Source organism: Psammomys obesus, unplaced genomic scaffold, assembly GCF_907164565.1.
Source record: "Psammomys obesus unplaced genomic scaffold, mPsaObe1.curated_primary_1811, whole genome shotgun sequence".
NCBI classification, from domain to species: Eukaryota; Metazoa; Chordata; class Mammalia; order Rodentia; family Muridae; genus Psammomys; species Psammomys obesus.
The window spans coordinates 50,770-66,298 of record NW_026596460.1 but is presented as its reverse complement, the minus strand read 5'-3'; the positions used below and the strand labels follow the sequence as shown (position 1 = coordinate 66,298).

At 41.0% G+C, this 15,529-nt stretch overlaps 1 protein-coding gene across 5 annotated transcripts in view; it reads right to left on the bottom strand.

Moving 5' to 3' along the window:
- The window catches only part of Ezh2 (enhancer of zeste 2 polycomb repressive complex 2 subunit), a 51,859-nt gene that overhangs the window by 35,761 nt on the left and 569 nt on the right, over positions 1 to 15,529 (bottom strand). Inside the window, exon 1 of one of the 5 annotated variants that reach the window (XM_055598302.1) lies at positions 14,961 to 14,983. The exons of 3 other annotated variants lie outside the window; for them this stretch is intronic. The gene's annotated coding sequence lies outside the window, so the exon portion shown is untranslated. Of the gene's footprint in view, positions 1 to 14,714; positions 14,743 to 14,960; positions 14,984 to 15,529 lie in introns of those variants that run through there. One more of the 5 variants, XM_055598303.1, reaches the window with a different exon arrangement.

Genomic DNA, 15,529 nt, shown 5'->3' with positions numbered 1-15,529 from the left:
CTCTTAACCTCTGAACATCTCTCCAGCCCCTATTTCTTTAACTACAATGATAAATTGCCTAAGAATGGAGTACCAGTAAGCTCAACCTATCCAATTTACAATTTTAAAATTTGTTCACTCATTTAAGGTTTTGCATGTTGAGATAAGATCTCACTGTGCCGTGTAGCCCAGGTTAACCTCAACTGACTACAGTCCTCAAAAATGCTGGATTACAGGTATGAACCATAATACCTAGTTTTATTTTTTAATGGTGCTAGAGATTAAAGCAAGGCCTCATGTACACTAAGCAAGTACATTACTATTCAACCATAACACTGGTTTTGATGTTTAAAACACTAATTCAAGTACCAGCAAGATAGCTCAGGAAGGAGCACTATTTACCGAAGATCTGACAATGAAGGAACCTTAATTAAACTATTGCCTCCATCAGATTACCTGTAGGGAAGTCTGTGGGGCATTTCCTTGATTACTGCTTGATGTGAGAGGGCTCAGCCCACTATCCGGTGGAGGGATGGGGTGGAGGTATAAAAAGCAAGCTGAGCAAGCTATAAGCGGCAAGCCAGTAAGCAGCATTCCTCCATGGTCTCCACTTAATTCCTGCCTCCAGGTTCCTGTCTTGAGTTTCCGCCTGATTTCCCCAAGTGACAGACTATGTATGATACAGAAATTTAGATCAAATAAGCCCTTTCTTCCTCCTGTTGCTTTTGATCAATCAGAATGTTTAAACATGGCAAGAAAAAACAAGGACACCAACAAAATAACAATTTATCAGCAGAACCTCCTAAAGGACTGCTTCTCAACTTTTCTAATGCTGTGACTCTTTAATACAATTCTTTAAGTTGTGGTGACCCCAAACATAAAATTATTTCATTGCTACTTCATAACTGTTATTTTGATCCTGTTATGAACATAAAGTAAATATCTGATATTCAGGTTATCTGCTATGCGACCCTTGAGAAAGGTTAAGAACCACTGTCCTTGAGATTAGTATTGTTATTTAACAGCAGATGGGAAGTAACAGCCAAAGCCTGTAATCTTCAGTACTTGCAAGGCAAGCAGCAGGACAAGGAGTTCCGGGCCAGCCTGAGCTACATGAAACCATGTTTTCAAAAAAACATGGAATTGTGACACAAGGTACAACACAGATGAACCTCAAGGACATTATACTAAGCAAAATAAGCCAATCACAGGGGAACAGATACAGTTCTATCTCCAGTCATACAAAGTATCTATAAAGTATTAGGTTGAAGCAAAAGTAATTTATTTTTACATTGTTGAAATATGTCCTTTGTTCTTGGAACTCATTGTTAAATAAATGTGGTTCTGTTTTACATCATTTTAATGTGTATTTCTTGCTTTAAGTCTTTTCCTATGACTTACTCTTTGCTGTTTTGGATTTATTTTTGTGCTACTTGAAATGATGTTAGACAAGAAGTAAATTTAAGAGATTTCCTTATTCAAGTTCAAAAGGAGTCATAAAGCAACAAAGACAGCTTGAAAAAGCAACACACATTTAAGCTGGTAACTGTGGAGAGTGTAGTAGGGAGTAAGGGAGATGAAACCTTGAAGACGAGGAATGGAGGGACTGGTCATGAGGCTGCCAAAGCCAAATGAGAACAGTTACTGAAGCACTTCTTACAACTACATGAGAAACTGCCACAGAACTCAACGTGAACCATCCAGCGGCCATCCTCTACTTGAGACAACCTGGAAAGGTGATGAAAAGTCAAGACTATCATTTTGAACTGCTCTCTTACCAAAAAGTACAACACTTACAAGCCAGAACTGGCCAACACAAAGAGCCCAGTTTTTCTCCACAGCAACACCTAATGCTTGAAAAGCTGAATAAATTGGGCTACGAACTTTTGCCTCATCCACCATATGCGTCTCTCACTCAGCAGCTACAACCTCTGCAAGCACGCCAGCAGCTTCTTGAAGCAAACTCACTTCCACAGCCAGCAGGGTACTCTCCAAAAGTTTGTCAGATCATGGAGTGGAGCAATGCAACATTCTCAAAATCTCTTCCAATCTAAGAAACTGGAACTTTTGCTCACACCCAGAGTAATAATACATCTTGAAGTCACTGCTAGCCTGTGTACCCAATTGTTTACCTGCCTTTAAGAGAACAATGTAACAACCAACCTTACTTGTCACAGATTTCCTGTGTAATCAGCTTTTACAACCTAAGCTAATGTGTAGCTGAAATCTTAAGCTGATCTCTCCCACGCCCCTAAAGGAAAGTATGTGCAGAATCTCCCGAGAACAGCAAATAGAGGAGTTGCAAGCAACTTTGCTGGCACTGCTTTTAAACTCTTTCTATTGGGGTCCTTACGCTTCTACCTCCTTGCCAACCTCCCAACCCTAGGTACGAGAGAAAGGAAGCTAGAAGGGAGGACATAAACTTAATTGCAGTCAGTTAGGGTTCTTTTGGGGCAATACCAATTTCAGTCCTCAGAATAGGTCAGTCCAGCAATGGCAAATGGCACCCCTTCTTCCTCCTCTGCCCATCTCTCTGTCATCGTCATCTCCTCCAACCCTGGGCTCTCTCTGGGATCTAGTATTTATCAGCTAACAAAGATCATGACCCTCTCCAAGCTGGAAGAGGCTGTTATCAGCTGGCAGAGACAATGCCCGCCACGAGACACGAGACAATTAGAGTTAACAGCTGTGGACAAACTAAGGCAGTTCTGTAGCCCACATTTGGGATTAAAACAAAAGCATATTTACATAACATACCTGAGTTTTTAAAGAAACCAAAACCTCTGTCACACAACTTCCTAAATCTCCAAAAGGTTGAAAGCAACCACTTGAAGTTATTGTTTGATAAACGAGGATGTTTGTTATCTAGATCAGTTGGGATTTGTTGGAGCCAGTGACTTAATCCCTTGTAAAACTCTGTTAAAGATTTCTTTAAAGTATCCCATTCCTTCCCCATGTGATGTTTTCAGTGCATTTCAGTAAGCATGGAGCAGGGCGGGCCTCAGTTAGGGACAGACACATACACAGCTGACAGAACAGACACATACAGCTCCTAAAACAGGCACACAACCACACAAAAGAAAGAATACACACAAAGTCATATAACCGACACAGGGACAGATCCACAGGACAGCCCTTCAGGCAGGTAGATTCATACTCAAGCAATAGACAGAGGACAGAAGAAAACACGGAGTATGAAGTAGAAAAACCACTTTCTTGGTTCAACAACTCCAAGAGGAAGTGCTTTTATTCCTTTTCTTAATGAGACATCAATGAATTATTGGCAACTCAGAATCAATCACTAATACATTATAAACCATGCTGTGGAATACAGTTTTGTATTTTTTTTAAACACACTACAGAAAGAATAAAATTTATTTCTATTCCAGGCATGGTGCACACCTTTAATCTCACTCAGGAGTCAGAGGCAAAGGGATCTCTCAGAGTTTCAGGCCAACCAGGTCTTACATAGCTAGGACTTGTCTCAACAAAAAAATCTTGCAGGCAAAAGTGTTGATTATAATGGTTCTTAATTCTTATTAATAAGTGTGTTTGAGTTTAGTTGTAATGATTTGAAATTCGGCCCAAAACACAATTCTTTTCACGCCAGCTTAAGGGTCAAAACCATGAAAACAAAAGTAAAGACATACTTCCAAAGGTTGTAGATAAAAGTTCTAAAAGTCTGTTATACATCACTGTGAATATACTTAACATTACTGAACCATACACTTTAAAATAGTAAAAATGTAGGCTAGACAGATGGCTCAATTGTTAAGAGCACTTACTCCTCTTGCAAAGGACCTAAGTTTAGATCCAGCACACATGTCAGGTGGCTCACAACTGACTGGAACATAAACTTCAGGGGGATATGATGTCAGGACAGTAAGACCCTGCTCCAAAAAAAGTGTGTGTGTGTGTGTGTGTGTGTGTGTGTGTGTCTGTCTGTCTGTCTCGCGCGCGCAGAGGTCCACGGTTCGGTTCCCAGCACCCACATCACAGCTCACAATCAGCTGTGACTCCCGTCCCAGAGGACCCAATGCTTCTTCTGACCTCTGTGGGCTCTTACACAACACAGGCACATAAAATTATATAAATATTTTAAAATGTTTTTTTCTAAGAAACAAAAATATAAATATGGTTTTGCTTTTTGTTTATGGCGCTGTGCATTAAGCCCAAGACTCTGCGTATACTAATCACTGAACTGTATCCCCAGCAGTATTCTGTGTTATTTTTAGCACAATAGTGAGTAAAGTGGTTCACTTAGAGATTTTGTGTGCATTAGGCACAGTAGAGGTTCCACAAATAATAATTAGGTCTATTGCTTACAAGCACATGGTCGCTACTCACGTCTATGAAAAAATTACCCTTACACTTCACCTCAGACTATGGAACATCAACTGTCTCACTTGGTTTTTCCTTTGTTTTATTTCCAATCCTTCTCAGCCCTTGTGATAAAAAAAAAAAAAGATAAATGTTTGGTTGACACTTTTAACTTACTAAAGCTAATTTGAAACACTTTGTAGATGTTTGCTTTCTATGCATGTACTTGGTTACTTTGTAAATTTGTAGAAGTATAGGTAAGTTTATAAAATTGTTAGTTTGTTTCCTTGTCCACAGTTATCCACGGCCCCTTTTTTGCATCACTAGGATTTCTAAAACTTTCTGGCTTTAATCAATGGTCTACTAAGTTCTTACAGGAAATAGGTAATAAGTTAGGACATAAAACTCACTTGCTGGGTCCCTCTTACAGACTCTCCCTTCAGAGGGCCACTGTTTAAATAATGATTTGAACCTTTTTGCTGAGGCTACCCAGATCCTCTTCTTCAAGACACCCAAAAAGATGACAAACCATGCAAGAAGTGAGATTGGGTCCTGGGCCATAATAACTACTGCAGCTTTGCCAGCCAGCAGCACAAGCCAGGATACCACCATCCCCTCCACCGGGCGGGCTTAGCAGGTCATCTGGTGTGCCTGGCAGCTGGAGATGACTGAGGCCAAGGTAGGTGGATATGGCTAGTCCAACAAATCCAGTATAGACTGGCCTTCAAGAAAGGCATATTAACCCCTATGTGCCCTAGTCTCTCCAGTGGGACATTGGGAAATAGTTGCTCCTGAAGAATGAGAATTTGGGGACCTTTGCGACTCATGGATGTGTTACCCCAGTGACTACTGCTCTTTTGTTATATATATATATCATTCTGCATTCACACCACATCATACTATAGATGGCTTTCAGGACCTTTGGAAGAACAGTGAGTGTTCTTAACCTCTGAGCCATCTCTCCAACCCACTGCTCTGGGTTTTAAGCATAGATGCCCAGTGGCCCAAAGGAGCAAAGGAACTATTCTAGCCAGCTGCAATGCAATGTAGTGCTGAGCCAAGGGGACTAGATATTTTTTTTCAGTGAAGCACCATGTGTCTCAATTTTTAAAAAGCATGGCCGTAGATTAAATATTTTTTAAAATGAAAATAAAATAATGATTTGAGTTCTGCTAGAAAAGAGCTCTCAGGTTTTCAGGGCTCTGGTCAATATAAACCTGTCAAATCTTTCATTAGAGTCTCCGTATACAAAGCCCCTCTCTAAGCTCTGCCATAACTTTTTTTTTTTTTTCATAAAGAACTCTTTTAGAAGAAAGTAAAGTGAAGGGACTAGAATTAGGAGAAACAACTGATCAATACATGCCTCTGCACTGAAGAGCCTTCTAATTCAACTAGGGATAGGGAAAGAGGTGTTTTGAACCATGGGCTAAAGCACCTTGACATTTTAAAAATGGCTAGATATTCCAGGAAAAGGGCAATTGATTATCTCATGGCAATCTTCTCATTCCTTAGGTATCTTCACGGGAGCTATATTTCTTATAAACAAGAAGACTTGATAGACTGAATGACTGACTGACTGATGGAGATAAATAATGGTTATTTTGTAATTACACCGAATGTGAGTTTTATAAGTTTTGTACTTGAAATCTGCAGTCATGGCAAAATTAAGCTCAGAAATGGTATAATTACCTACAGATGTAGCTCCATTACAAAAGGAGAAGGAAGGGCAATACAGTTCTTAAAGAAAACTTAACAATTTTGTGGGACAAAATTAGGTGTTGTAAAAGAACAGACTGTATTTTACAGAATGAAAATAGTATATCAAAATCAAATACTTAAGGAGGGTGAAGTTGAAGGTCACCTGGGCTACATAATAAGTTCTAGTCCAGCCTATGCCACAGAATAAGACCTTACCTCAGAAAATAAAAAAATACCATAGAAGATAATTAACATATTAGATAGCCATCTTTAAAAAAAATATATGGCACATTTTGCCTGCATGTACTATGCATGTGAAATGTCTTCAGAGACCACAGAGGACATTGGGACTCGACTTAAGATAGGTAAGCTCTTAGCTGCCATGGGGGTGCTGGGAATTGAGCACAGGTCTTCTGGAAAAACAGCCAGTGCTCTTAACTGCAGAACCATCTCTCTAACCCAGCCCCCAAGATAACCATCATTTAAAGACTACCACTACCAAGGTCAGTGTGGATTGGGGGGACTGTAGCCCCTGTGCAGTCTCCGATGGCCCTAAAACTGCCAACACAAATGGCAAAACCACTTTGAGAAAGTTTCACATTATGAAGTCAATATTTACTACAAGACACAGCAATTCAGCTGGAGGAAGTTATTCAAGAAAAGCTAACTGTAGGTATAAAGAATCCACACAAATGGTGACAGCTTTAAGAGCCAAAAACTAAAAACAGTTCCATTTATCCATCAACAGACAAGTGAAGGAAAAACAAAAACAAAAAACCTAGAACATTCACATAACAGTGTGTAACTTTAAAAGAACTAGTATAAATTAGCAGTATATACATCAAAAACATCCTGGATGAAAGAAGCCAGCCACAAAAGAATCTATTCCAATCTATTCTATTCTATTCTATTCTATTCTATTCTATTCTATTCTATTCTATTCTATTCTATTCTATTCTATTCTTTCCACGTAAATTCCTGAGCAGGAGAAATCTGATCAGCAGTTGAGGGATAATGATGAGATAGGCGATTTGGTAATATCACACTGTGAATGAGGTGGTAGTGCAGGTGGTATACATTTGCCAAAACTTCTCAAACTATTCCTTTCAAACCCGTGCACTGTACATAACCCACAGTTCAGCAAAGTGGAACTGTTAACTGAAAACTGAATGCCTTCCTAGGAAAGCAATGCAACAATCTTAAAAGCTTGGGGGTGTGCATCTCCTTGAAAAGGAAGCTCTCCTTACAAAAGTTATCCTACAAATGTTCAAAAGACACCTGGGCGGCAGGCAGAGTGCCAAGGTGGCTCAGCCAGTAAAGCTCCCGCTGCACACGCCTGACAGCCTGAGTCCAATCGCCAAAACCACTTAAGGCGGATGGAAAGTACTAACTAGAAGTTGTTCTTTGACCTCCAAACACACACCATGACACAAACACAAGTGCACACAGTTAAAAAAATAATATAAAGACAAGAGATATAAAACAAGGATGATCACATCATTTGGACTCCATCAGAAAAGAAACAGAGGGCAGGGTTAATGAGCCACGTTTATAAGCCGGAATACTGTCCATTCCACTTTGCAAAGGCAGCACATGGTAAGGGCAACAATTTTTCCTGAAAAGAGCTACATGGTAAGTCTTTTAGGGATTTCAAAGCACACATCAGTCTGGCGCACATAATTTTTTTCTTGGGAAGGTAGCAATGTTTACAACTTTTTTTTAAAGTTCATATTGTTACTTTATGGACCTTCTGTAAAACAACTCGTAGGGTGTAGGCTGGGGGAATGGCACAGTGGTAGCATTAAGTTGGATTCCTTATGCTGCCCTAAGCAAACAAGAAGTGGAAGGCAATCAGAATGTTAAAACCAAAACCCAATATCCAAATGCCAAATTCACCTTTCTCTACCACTAGCTAGCTCCTCTCTCCAGTACCTGTCATTTTTTTTTTTTTTTCTACATAAAATAAAGTAACCGGGCAAGTTGGCACCTAACCTCTACTCCCAGCACTTGGGAGAAGAGGCAGAAGAATCAGGAGTTCAAGGCTAGCTAGCCTGAGCTAAATGAGACCCTGTCTCAAAAATAAAAAGAGCTCATGAGACTCCATCCTAAGCTGAGGCGCTATTGGCAATTAATGGCTGATAGGGAAAGGGAGTCCTTTTTCTTCAGTTGTGTAGATAGACACTGGTTAACTTGTCCAGGCAACCAACCCTAGTCAGGCTCAGTAAGCTATTAAAAGGGGAGGGGGAACAAAAGCAAGAGGGGACCTTGTTGGGAAAGAGTCCAGAGGAAGAGGGAAGGAAGATAAGAAAGGGTAATAGAGGGTGGATATGAACAATTATACATATATATGGAATGGTCAAATAATGGAAAAAAAAAAAAAACTTTGCAGGGGCAAGAGATGGCTCAGCAGTTAAGAGCATGAATTGTCCTTGCAGAGAACTGGAAGTTCCTGAGTCTGGTTCCAGCAGCCATGTCAGGCAGGTCACAACTGCCTGTGACTTCAGCCCTTTCCATCATGTGGGTCCCAGGAAGCAAACTCAGGTTGTCACACTTGGCAGCAAGCATCTTTACCTACTGAGCCATCTCAGCAACCCGCTACTGTTGCTTTGGGATAGGGTCTCACTATTTTGCAGCTAGAACTCAAGGGATTCTCCTATGTCACCTTTTCAAGTAGTGTATACCACAATGCCTAGCTATCTTATATACTTCATCATTGGATAACATGTAATATTCAATATAATGGAAAGACTATGTCTACGGCTGATACGCTGTGTTGCTTAGGGAAAAACAGCACGAGAACATGTCTGTTACATGTTCAAACCAAACACAATTTTTTAAGGAGACGATAATTGAATCTGGATCTCCAAGGTTGACTAAATATATTCAATATATTGTTCAACTATCTGGAGAATTATTTCATATTCTGAACAGAAACTCTATTCACTAAACAGTAACTCTTTACCTGTCTTCTTAGCTACTGGTAATCTCTACTCAGACTCTATTCATATAAATGCGATCACTGACTTCTGTTTTCTATAAAGCTGTTGAGGACTCAGCAGTTAAGAAAGACCAAACTGCCATTCTGCTGTACCCAAGTTCAATTACCAACACCAGCGTCAAGTAGCTCCCAACTGTCTGAAAAGGGACCCCACACCTCCGGCCTCTGGGGGCACCTGATTCACACGCACATACTCACGCACGTGCACATAACTGAAACTAAAAATAAAGCCTCTTTAAAAGGCTTTTAGGTGCTGAGGCGTTTTGTGTTCCTTCATAATGTTTGTATTTTATGTGTGTACATATTATGTGTATGCCATAGTACATATGTGGAGCTCAGCGTACAAGTTGGGGAAATTGAGTCTCTCCTTCTGCCACGTGGGTCTCTGAGACGGTTTAGCCATAGGGTTAGCCATAGGCCCCTTTACAGTCATTAAGCTATCATAGCAGCACTGTTCTGTTTTGAAAACAGGGTTCTCACACAGCCAAAGTTGCGAGTTACCTTGAATTTATGATCCACCTACCTCTATTCCACATACCCCTGCTATGTAATTGAGAATTACCTGTCTAATCTACTTGACTCCATTTGACAAAACTAAAGCTAAGTACTATAAACATCTGGTTAAACGAGTGCTAGGGTCAAACTCAGAGCTTCATGCATGCTAGGCAAGCACTCTACCTACTGAGCTACATACTCAGCCTCCTAAAAAGTTAATTCCTTAAAAGGGGCGGTAAAGACAGCTCGGTCAACAAAGTGCTTGCCACGCAAGCCCTTGGACCGATGTTCAGATCTCCAGCACCCACACTAAACAAATCAAGAAAGTTTAAGGAGACAGGAAGATTGTGGTGCTTACTGGCCAGCTAACCTAGCTCAATCAGAGAGCTCCATATAATGTAATTTTTGGGAAAGTGAAAAACTGTCTCAAAAATAAGGTGGAAAAATAGCCAAGAAAGACGTCTGCTGTCATCCTCTGGCCTCTACACATATTCACAAATACGATACACACCCACACATAGGAAGTCGTTTCAAGGCTGGTGTAGTGGTACATGCTTGTAAATCCTAGCATTCAATAGGCAGAAGAATTAAGATCACCCAAAGTTTGGGACCAGCCTGGTTGATAGAGAAAGTTCCGGGCCAGCAAGGTCTATAGTGTGAAGTCCTGGCTCAAACAATAAATAGACCCTTCTTGTGCTGCATCCAGGCATGCATTCAACCCTCCAGCCCACCTAGGCCCTGCACATATTACACCAGGGCCCAGGGGGATAGATCTCACCATTCATTAAAGAAATTTCTCTTTGCAACAGATGGAGAACATTACAGAAAACCACACTAGGGCAAAAATGCAGAGAACCAGTGATCACGTTGTGCCCAGCCCCAACTGATAAATCTACAACACAACTCCTGCACCTAAGGCTCAGGGAATGTATCAGAAAGAGGGCAGAAAGGGAGCCAGAGGACCAGGAAATCTGCTGTGAGGTTGTCTCCTAGAAGTGACAAAGAAGTTATCTCCCATGATAACTCAACAATGCAGCTGCCTAAACAAGACCTGAAGAACACCACCAATAAACATACTAACATGGAAGTGGAAAATCTTACTGGGCCCACTCCTAAACTACAGGCAGTTAAAAAATGTTGAGAGTGGGAGAAATAGTCTTCCCAAGGGATGAGCACCCTAATTGGAGTCCTGAAATCATGTACATAAAAGTAACAGTGAGTGGGCCAAGTGGGTTTTTATATATTTAGGTAAATAAATACACAACAATAACAAAGAAAAGTGACCATGAGCAAGGAAGGGTTCATGGGAAGAGCTAGAGGAAGGAAAATAGAAGGAGAAAATGATAATTCTATTTTAAATAAATGAATGAATGAATATGAGCCGGAGAGATGGCTTAGCTGTTAGGAGAGCTTACTGCTCTTTCCAGAGATCTGGGTTCCATTCCCTGTGGAACACAGTATGAGTTCCATTCCCACATGGCAGCTCACAAAACCATTTATAACTCAAGTTCCCAGGGATCTGAGGAAGGCCCTCTTCTGGCCTCCGTGGCTCCAGGCAGAAACACTGTACACATACATACATGCAAACATATAAAATAAAATAAATACACCTTAAAAATAAAAAGCTGCTTCTGGCTTATTTCACTGAGCATAAGGTCCTCAAAGTCCATACAAGTCTGTAGCTGAATTTCCCTCCTTTTATGTCAGAGTATCTTACACATGCTTTCACTGTGCTTTGTTTCTTCATCTACTCAGAAATGAATTAAAAATAAAGTAACATGTTACCACAATTGAAAAAGATATGGCAACTATTAGATACTTTAATATCACAATAATAAATTGCTTAGTGACAGGGATACATTTGTAACACCGGGGGAGCACTCAGCAAACTGAAATAGCTACAGTGTTCTTGAGCAATAACCTTACATTACCATGTACAGTGACAGTCATGGTTTCACTGACCAACACTTTTATATAGTGCTTGAGTTCACTGTGCAGAAATTCTTTTTCTCACCTTGTTTCTGCCATGCTTTTGTGTCACAGAGGTATATCCACAAGGTATGGAACTATGTGACCATTTTAGAAATTTATCAGCTCTGTGGGCTAAACAGACAGCTTATCAGTTATGGATGCTAGCTAGACAATCATGAGGACCTACGTTCTGATCAGTACCAGGTAACAGCCAGACATCTTGTAAATCCCTGTAACTCCAGCTCCAAAGGGACTGCAAACCCAATTCTGGCTTCCTGCACACACATACATGCACATGTACTCACACACAAGCACAGAAGTATAGTTTTTACATTTTTATTATGTGTGTGTGTGTTTGTGGTATGGAGGTCACAGGACAGCTTGTAGGAGTCAAACAGTTCTCTCCACCATGAAGGTCCAAGGCAAATCAAACTCAGGTCATCAGACTAGGCAGCAAGCACTTCTGACCACTGAGCTATACTGACAGCCCAATAAAAAAAAATTTTTTTTTACTTTTTTTTTTTTGTTTAGACATTGTTTTAATTCTTTATTAATTACACTTTATTCACTTTGTATCCCCCCTGTGGTTCCCTCCCATAAATAATTTTTTAAATGGAAAGAAATGTATCAGCTCTAATTTCTTTAACTTTTCAGATACTTCTAGATTCATCTCTACTTTTGCCATTAAGAATGAAGGGCAGGTTACACAGCTGCAGCGTATGGGACCATAGAAGAAGGATGACAAACAACCCAATAAGTGACTAATAATTATAATTACACTATCACTGCTTCAGATTTAGCTTCAAAGCCTACCTGAAATTATTACAACACGGAAATCATTAATTCCAACAAGATATCTTTCAAGTAAAAGACCTGCCACCTACAAGCCAAACAGTGACACATTCCTACAATCTTAGCTACCCAAGAAGCAAAGGTAGGAATATCATTAAAGACCAATAGTTTAAGGCTATTCGGAATAACACAGCAAGATTTATCTCACGAAAGGAAAAGTAGAGCATGGTAGTGCACATTTATACACCTAGCACTCAAGAAGCTAAAACAGGAGGGCCTCAAATTCCAGGTCAATCACAGCTATGAATCAAGACCGGTCTCAAAAAAAGAAGAGGCATGGTGGCCCACGCATGGTGACTCAAAGGTCAAATGAGGGAGGACTGCCTCAAATTTAAGAGCAGTCTGGGCTACATAGTAAATTCCAGACCTATCTGAGCTACATCGAAAGATCCTAGGGAGGAAGGAAGTCGAGCCTGTCTGCTTTGCAAATGTCTTTATTCTTGAGAGAGACTATATGAGCCCACGCATGAACATACAGCGATTAGAAGACGGCGTGTTCGGGGAGGTCACTCCTCTCTTCCTTCCACTGTGGGTTTCTAGAATCAAACTTGGGTTACATAGCAAATAAATAATTTTATCTGTTTTATTTCTACTTCAGTTTTATCTCTGCTTTCCAAATTTCTGCCAAATTATTTCACTGTATCTTTCCTAATTTCCTTAATTCATTTGATCGTTAAAACTTCTATTCTCTGGAAACTGCCAACCTAGGTGTCAGGCATACAATCAAAAATAGGACAGAACCACTGTCCCAAGACACTTACACAGCATGAAGCACAAACAACTTTGATACATGGTATAATAAAAACACGAGGCAAATTCTGTGGGAATGTCAGAGTGCCTGGAAATTCTGGGACAGTCTCTCCAACGTAAAGCACACAATCTCATGAACCTTTCTCTGAATTTAATGTTGAATCTTTTTTCCCATGCTCCACTGTAAATATTTTACCAACCCATAAATTCTATGGAACTTACAGAAAAATTCAGCATCTATACTGACATAAAGACTTCAAAGCTAATCTATGAGGCATTTCTAATTAGCCCATAAATCATTGTATAGGGAGAGGAATTTTCCTTGATTTTAAAAAAGCAAATCAACTTTCTTCTTTATTATTTAAAGGTTAATAATGAAATAAATCTAAACTTCTTGAGCATACAACCTCAAAGGATGAAGGACATCCTAGAGCAAAAGAATTTCAGTGTGATTTGGGAAATCTAAAACCTTTAAATAGCCAAAGATAAGCATTTATATGATTCCATGCAAGTGAAAATCACTACCAGAAAGAACACCCCTAACTACACAAAGTCAACAAGTGGCTTTCTTTTCTATCCCTTTTTAGACTGCCTAAACACATTCTCAATTCTACCAAAACCTAAGGCAAAAATTTCAACCAATTCCTCAAAAAGATTAAGAAATATATGTGGCAAGTACAAAATAGCAAATGTCAACTACAGAACAAATCACGTGTTCAGGCAAAACTGGAATTTTTTAATTCTAAACACCCAAGCTTCTACCAAAATTCTACACAACTAGCTTACCTCATAGAGAATGAGATTATCAAGAGCATTTTAATATAATAACCTTATTTTAGCATTATAAACCTTACTTTACAATCTCAACATGTAGAGCTGCACCTGGAATGTTGGGTACGAGATGCTATACTCTGCCAATCAAAGCAACAGAGATTTGACACTGCATTTCTTTGTCTCCATTCGTGTGAAGCTCTAAATTAGCAGATGTACTTTAGGTCTTCATCAGATGAAACAATGCAATTAGAAGTCTGTTCTTTCCTTTTATTTTTTTTAAATATATTCAAGACTCATCAAAATAAGGATTTAGGATGCAATTTCCCTAAATGTTTCTGAGACATTAAAATATCTCATTCTCTAATACACCTCCAAAGAGAAAAACCGGATTCTCGTCGTTTAAGACCAGAATCCAGTCCCTTTCCAACTAGAGAGAACAGGAAATTAAATATAACCTGAATACTTCCACGTTCTTGAAAAAAAAAAAAAAATTACAATTATTTAGAATTATACCGTTTCAAATTTTATTTCAAAATGTGAATTCACTGCTAATGTTCATTAGTGAAAAGTAATAGAAAATAAACTTTAAAAATCGCCAGAAATAAAACATTCAACTGTGACAGCATTGGTATTTTAAAAACATTTTTCAATTGTTTTATGTGCCATTAAAACCCCTAAAATTAAACTTATGACTTTCTTGAAACTAAGAAAGCGTTGTAGCATTGTTGTCAAGTATTTTAAATAACAAGGATTTTTTTTTTTACTTAAGATGAATTTAGATTCTACAGATCCTATGTAACAAACAAAGGAAGTTTCTCTGAATTGTGACCAGAATACATTCGAATTTCTTAGGCAACAAACGTCTTTTCTGACTCACCAAAGCTATTGTTCACGGGAAACGCGACCCACTAGTAAGAAACTGTCAGCCCTACAGACTAAACCCGCATTTCTCGAGGGCGTTTCATTTCGATCCTCTGGCTCCACCGTCCCTTCCATCCCCACCCCCGGAGATGTGGGGAAGAATCGCTGCGGGGATGACAGTTGATTTCGTTAGCACCTGCCGCCATTCGCAGAAGCACACAAGTTGGCCAGGGCAGCCCGCGTGTTCTTAATTTAGGATTACCGTCCTCAGAAAGTGGAACTCAGAAGGCGTTCGCCAAGTTTTCGTGAAGCCGTGCTCTCTCCATTCCTGCTTTCTCTCAAAGTGGCCCTGCGGCGTGGTCGGGGGCGAGCAGGGGGACGGAAGCCGGGCTCGCCCCGCGGGGAACTCGGCACAGCGCCGGGCGAGGACCGCGGCAGCCCGGGGCGGTGGGGGGCTGCGGGCTCCGGGAGTCCCCGCCGCGCGCGGAGCCGGGCGGGACCGGCCCGCCCCACCCCCCCGGGCTCGCGTCGCGCCTCCCCACGCCCCCGCCCGCGCGGCGGGAGCCCCGAGAGCCGCGCTCTCCCCTCCCTCCCCGCCCTCCCGAGACTCCGTCCGTCCTTTGTCTGAGCGCCGACCGCCGGCTCGGTCCCGCCAACTCGGGCGCGGGTCCCGTCCCACCCGGACGCTCGCGCCGCGCCGCCACACAAAGGAGACCTGGAGGCTCCGGGCCGCCGGCCCCGAGCGGCCCCAGGAACGCCCCCCGCGCGGCCCGGCGGGCTCGGGGTCCCGGACGCCGGCCCCTGCCGCGGCGCGGCCGCGTGGACCGGCCG